Source organism: Phyllostomus hastatus, unplaced genomic scaffold (genome assembly GCF_019186645.2).
Source record: "Phyllostomus hastatus isolate PE091 unplaced genomic scaffold, TTU_PhHast_1.1 phas_scaffold_12, whole genome shotgun sequence".
Taxonomy (NCBI): domain Eukaryota; kingdom Metazoa; phylum Chordata; class Mammalia; order Chiroptera; family Phyllostomidae; genus Phyllostomus; species Phyllostomus hastatus.
This window is the reverse complement of record NW_025334007.1, coordinates 13,218,979-13,224,807: the sequence shown is the minus strand read 5'-3', so window position 1 is coordinate 13,224,807 and position 5,829 is coordinate 13,218,979. Positions and strand designations below refer to the sequence as shown.

At 40.9% G+C, this 5,829-nt stretch overlaps 1 pseudogene; it reads left to right on the top strand.

Moving 5' to 3' along the window:
• Positions 1–1,388: 1,388 nt before the first annotated feature.
• On the top strand, positions 1,389–3,335 carry LOC123830127 (annotated as a pseudogene).
• Positions 3,336–5,829: the final 2,494 nt, after the last annotated feature.

Below are 5,829 nucleotides of genomic sequence, written 5' to 3'. Positions count from 1 at the left end.
AAGCATGGTCCTTAGACCAAAAGCCTCTGCATACTCTGCTAGTTAGAAATGCAGACTTCAGGGACCCGCCTTAGACCTAGTGAGTCAAAATTTGCATTTTAATGCATATGTACATTTGAGAAGTGCTGCTGAAATCCTGAGCTGTCCACAGGTATTGGGAATGGGTTCCAAGTGTGCCAAGGTACTGTCTGCCCTGGGTCCTTATGAACTTGGATGGTGGCCTCCAAGGTCCAGCTGTAAGCAGCCTCATTGACACTATGTGTACACAAACATTATAAGTTTCACTGCTTACTGTCATGGAGAACAGGGCAGCAAGTCCTGCTCTAATTGAGTCTTGCTGATTCCTTCCCTCATACCCCAGCAAGCCTTTTCTTGAACTGTTTCTCCCACCTAAGTCAAAGTGGCGTTTGACTGGCTTTACCCAACTTTTGAAGGTCAAGCTCATGTCCTAATTCCTCCTCTACAGAAGAATTTCCATTTCCATGTGGCCATTTCAAACCAACAGACTTTTTTACATATAACAAACACATAATAACATTTCCTAAGCCCTTAACATTATTAATTAATTTAATTCCCAATTCACAGGTCAGGAAAACTGAGGCACAGAGCAGTGGGGTACATTGCTCAAGGTCACACAGCTAATAAGTGGTAGTGCCAAGATGGAAATCCAAGTAATTTGGCATCAGAATCACTCCACCAAACCACAACACTAAGCTTTTTCTCACCAGTGTGAGACTTAGAAAATAATTTATAAGCAATGCAGAGTGTGTACGATGAAAGAAAATGTATGAGTTTCCCATGGCTTCCACAAACATACACACAAACACACACACTAAACACAGTACAACCTGGGTGGCTTGAAACAACATAAATTTATTCTTTCACAGCTCTGGAGGTCAGACGCCTGACCTCACATAGTTCTTATAAAGGCCTCTTCCTGGCTTCTGGCAGTAGACAGAAACCTGTGATATTCCGTGGCTTGCAGATGTATCACCCCAATCTCTGCCTCCATCAGCACATGACCTCTTCTCTGTATGTCTCTTTGTGTGCTCTCCTCTATTTACAAGGACACCAGTCACTGCATTTGGATTCACCCCAACACAGTATGGCTACATTTTAACTAATTATATTTGCAAAGACTCTATCTACAAGTAAGATCACATTCCAAGTTTCCAGGTGGACATAAATTTAGAGTAGGGGACACTATTCAACCAAGTACAGAGGAGCACAGAGCAGAGTGTCTCTTCAAAATGCTCAGCTACTCCGAGTGTCAAAGTGTCGCTGAGTTGGTAGGACTTGTGGCTGGCACCCTCCAGATTCTGCTGAGGAGCAATGCGTGGAGTGGCTGTAAGTTTTGGTCAATAGACTGCAAGTTCTTCAGTGACAAAATGATATCATTTTCCAATTCCACCAAGTGTTCAACATCTGGTAGTGTCTGCAGGTTCTCCCCAGACCAAATCAGTCAGATTGATTTTGTGTGTGCCACAGGTAGGACAATACTGCCACTTTTGGAGATTTTGCAGGTGACAGGTGCAAAGGTAAAATGTTCACTGTTCAAGGTCATGCATTATCTAGGCCAGTATATAATGGTGAAGCAGCTTATCGTATGCTGTTGTGGAGATATTTTGGGAGAACTACTTGGAATTCAGAGCTTCTCCATGAAAGATCCAAGCCCTCTCTATGACACTCTAAGAAGGAATCTTGTCACCACTCAAGGGTCACAGTATGGATATTCTGAAGCTGTTACAGAACAACAGGGGTCCACGGGAAGTGAGGCAATATACTACTACCCCAAAGGAACCCCCCAGGTTCGTTAGAAGAGTGGGGACTCCTGCAGCCCTGTGAGAGAGAATCACCATGTGGCTTTAGCAGAGAACTGCCACTTGGCTTTGGCAGAGTGGCAACCCCTCTCCTTGCAGCCATTGTGCAAGGAGAATCACACGGCTTTGACAGAGTGAAGACTCCCACGGCCATTGTGCAGAGAGGACCACACAGCTGGTGCAGTGGAGAGAGAACCTCACAGCTTTGCCAGAGTGGGGACCCCCGCAGCTTTAGAAGAGGGAACCACCACCTGGCTTTAGCAGAGATCCCAGCGACACAGCTGATGGTGCCAGGAACTGAGGGAGGCCTCCCAGCTGAGACGGATTACTGGGAAGAACTGGGAGCTGCCTGAGCCAAGGACTTCTATTTCCTTTCCTGTGATACAGTACCCCAGACTGGGCAAAGGGGGGAAGGAAGCACTGTGTGTGTTTATGGGTGTTTTAAGGGACTTTGGGATTTTGATGAAGGCATTAGGTCACTACTTTAAGTCTGTATAGCATTAAATAAACATTTCCTTTCCTTTTCGTGAATCTCTGGCATTGAGAGACATCTTTCCTCTGGCAGCAGACATAATGAACCTGGGGGGTTCCTTTGGGGTAATAGTATATTGCCTCAGGCCCCCCCTTGTTGTTCTGTAACAAAGCAGCATGTCAAGGAAAGTCCAACACTAGGAAAAGAACCAAAGAAGGTAGTATTCTCATGCTGCCTACCTCACTGCATAAATGCAGAAATTGTAGAGGGTAGGTAAGTACTGCCATTTTTTTTCAGACACTCAGGATGAAGTGTAGGTTTTGAATGAGTCAGTATTTGAGCACTTATGTGCTGGAATAAATGTAGAAACTGCAAATACTGACCAAACAAGTGAAAAAATAGGGGTGCAGGTGACAAAAATGTGATTGAGGTGAGAAAAAATAACCTTGAAGACTCCACATTCTTAAGTAATGACACTGATGGAGAAGTTGCTTCTAAGTATGTGGTTGTGCAACTGAGTGCAAGAAACTGAACTCTCTAAACAAGAGATGCTTCTGTTGATGTGCTTTGAGGAAAGGTTAGTATTGTAAGTGAAGCCATTACCTCTTCATTTCTGTTGGCACTGCCACACATGTAAAGAAGGAAAATGAAGGAATTGATGTCCCTTATTGCCAAAGAACCATTTTGACTCTAGTGATTAGAGCAACGATTTATAAGGAAAGGAAGAAAAACCCAAACTTCTTGATCCCTGCAGCTCAGTGGAATTCTTGGATTTCCCTCACCTTTCTGAGAGCATCTCAAGCATGATGAAACAATCAGATGGCCTTTTGGTGTAGAGACCAGATAGAGAAAATAGGGAGGACTGACAGAATCTTCTGCATCCATGTAGCCTATGTGAGAAAACACCATGAGATGGGAATATTATTCATGGAAGAACAGGCCACCCTGTCACTTGTTTCCACTGCGTAAGATTAAAGAAGGCTGGAGCTTCATGCCCTCTTTGCAAGAAGATTCAGCTGGTTATTAAGGATTTTATGGCCTAGCTGAATTGGCGAGTTGCCGAGAAGTGATGACTAGAGCCAGGTCAGGGAGAAAATTGTCAGTACTGAGCTTCTTTCCACTCAGTGTGAACCACTGCATCCCCTTCATTGATTCATGCAAATGTCTGTGTGCCAGGGCAGCTTCCCCGCTAAATTTATGTGCAATTTAAGAGCCATTCTTTAAAAGTAGATTATCAATTTGGGGACTCCATTTGCATGAAAAGCTACTTTAATCACTACATTCTTCATCTAAAAAAGAGACTCTGGGAGGAGCAATTACCAAGACAAACAGGAAAATACATCCACTCACCAAATTATCTGAAGATGAACCTTTTCCTAGTTAATTTCATTCCCCATCTTTCTCTTCTATTATGTTAGAGAATGTTCTTAGGCATAAAAATCCAAGGTGGCTATGAGAAAAACATTAAAAGTAATAACAAAATAACTAAAAGGATATGTTATTAATGACTTCACCTGAGAGTCAAAATGCATGGTTCTGAGAAACCTAAGATGAAAGTAAGAATCTCAAAAAAGAGAGTTTTTTCCCCATGTATGTCTAGAACAATAGTTATCAAACATTTCTGCTGACATACTCCTAAATTAAGTTTGAGGAGCTGAATACTTTTTCACATTTTAAAAGCTGAATTATAATTAATGTAAAATAAAATATACAGATCTTAGGTTTCCTTTCCTGTCAGCTATAGACAGTTGAGTACATTCCCACTGCCCAAAACAAGCTATAGAACATTTCCATCACTCCAAAATAGTCCCTTGTGCCCCTTTGCAGGTAATCCTCCATTTCCCAACTATTACCCTAGATTAGTTTTCCTTGGGCACATCTTTTATTTGATGTCTAATTTTTTTAAATACACTTAATTACTTACAAAGAAAAAATGGCTAGCTAGAGTTTTCCACAGTTCCTTGATAAGGACTGATTGAAAGTGAGTATTGGAACTACCTTGTGTTTTATTTGCAGTTTGCTATATACAAAATTTTACCTAAAAATGTCTAATTCTCACAGTTTGGGCCCAGGCATTCTCTCAGTCTTTTCTGTACTCAGTACTTTTTCTGTACTTTCTTTTTCTTTTTCTTTATTTACTATGTCCTGAATAAAATAACCTCATCAACATTTGCAACCATGAGTTTGGTGCTCAGAGTGAGCCAACTGAATCAATGGTGCCCTTTCTAGAATGCTGCCTACCCCAATAAGAGTGAGGGAGGACAAGTGGGGAAGTGTGCTCTTTGCTATATTTGACCATTCAGTTGGCATTTGTCATAACCTGTCTTGAACCATGGGGTAACTGTTTGTGGACGGGATGTCTTATTACCCAGCTAGACTGAGATATAATGACAAAGGAAAAGGAACTGGAACCGGAAGACCTGGGTAGAAGATTCAATTTTGCCACTATCATGTGATCAGGAACAGATTCCTCAAATTTTTGAGCTTCCATAGACTCTGTCAAATCTGACTAACACCCACCTTACTGGGACACTGTGAGGAAAATATTAGGTAAGAAGAGTGAAAGTACTTTGTTAAATGGCAAGTTATCATCACTGGACTTTATTACTATTTTTTAAAACAGCAGCTAATTCTTACCAATTTAATCTTCATTGAATGTTGTATGTAGGAGGTCTCAACAAATATGTGTTAACTGAGTGATGTATCTGTTTATAATGAATAACAACAAAGAATTACAAATGTTATTGTTTAGGGAATCAAAAATTTACAAACTAAATTCTCAACACACATGTATGAATATAAATTTCTTACCTTTGCTTAATATACACATATAAGGTGTGAGAATTGACATTCAGCTTACAAAGCAGTGATCCACAAATTTCCATCCTTTACTAATTTGAAGAGTTGTATGTAAAATCAGCACCACTCATTCTTTTCCCATCAGAAAAGTGAAGTAGTAGCACATATTATAAACTTCCTTTGGAGGATCTACTTTCTATCCTCAATCACATCTGCAATTCTCATGAGAACCATTTCAAACATTTTCACACTTATATAAATTGTAAAACTGAGAACAAGAAATGCTGTTCTGGTAAGAGTATGCCATAGCTGATTTTATGAATCTGAATAATTCATTAGTCCACCTGGCAAACCGTTGTTAAGGTCCTACTATCAGCCAGGTATTCAGACAGGAATTTGGATACAAAAACAAGATGATGAAGGGAGTGCTCGCCAAGATGGATAAGCCTTCTACATCCTATATGCCCCACTGATTACAACTACAAACTCTAGACAGGTTACAAAACAATGACAAGAACAACAACTGACTTATAACTCTAAAATCCTAACAGGCAGATTGGGAAGAGAAGACAAAATTTAATGAAGACAGTGTGTTGATGAATTACCTGGGGGTGGGGGCAATTCCCTCTTTTTCCCAGTTTTGACCTCATGGTGGCCCAAGTTGCAGAACTGTACAGTGGCTCCATCTACCTCATAGCACCTCCCTCCTGTAGGTCCTTAGTCCTCTCTACTCAGATG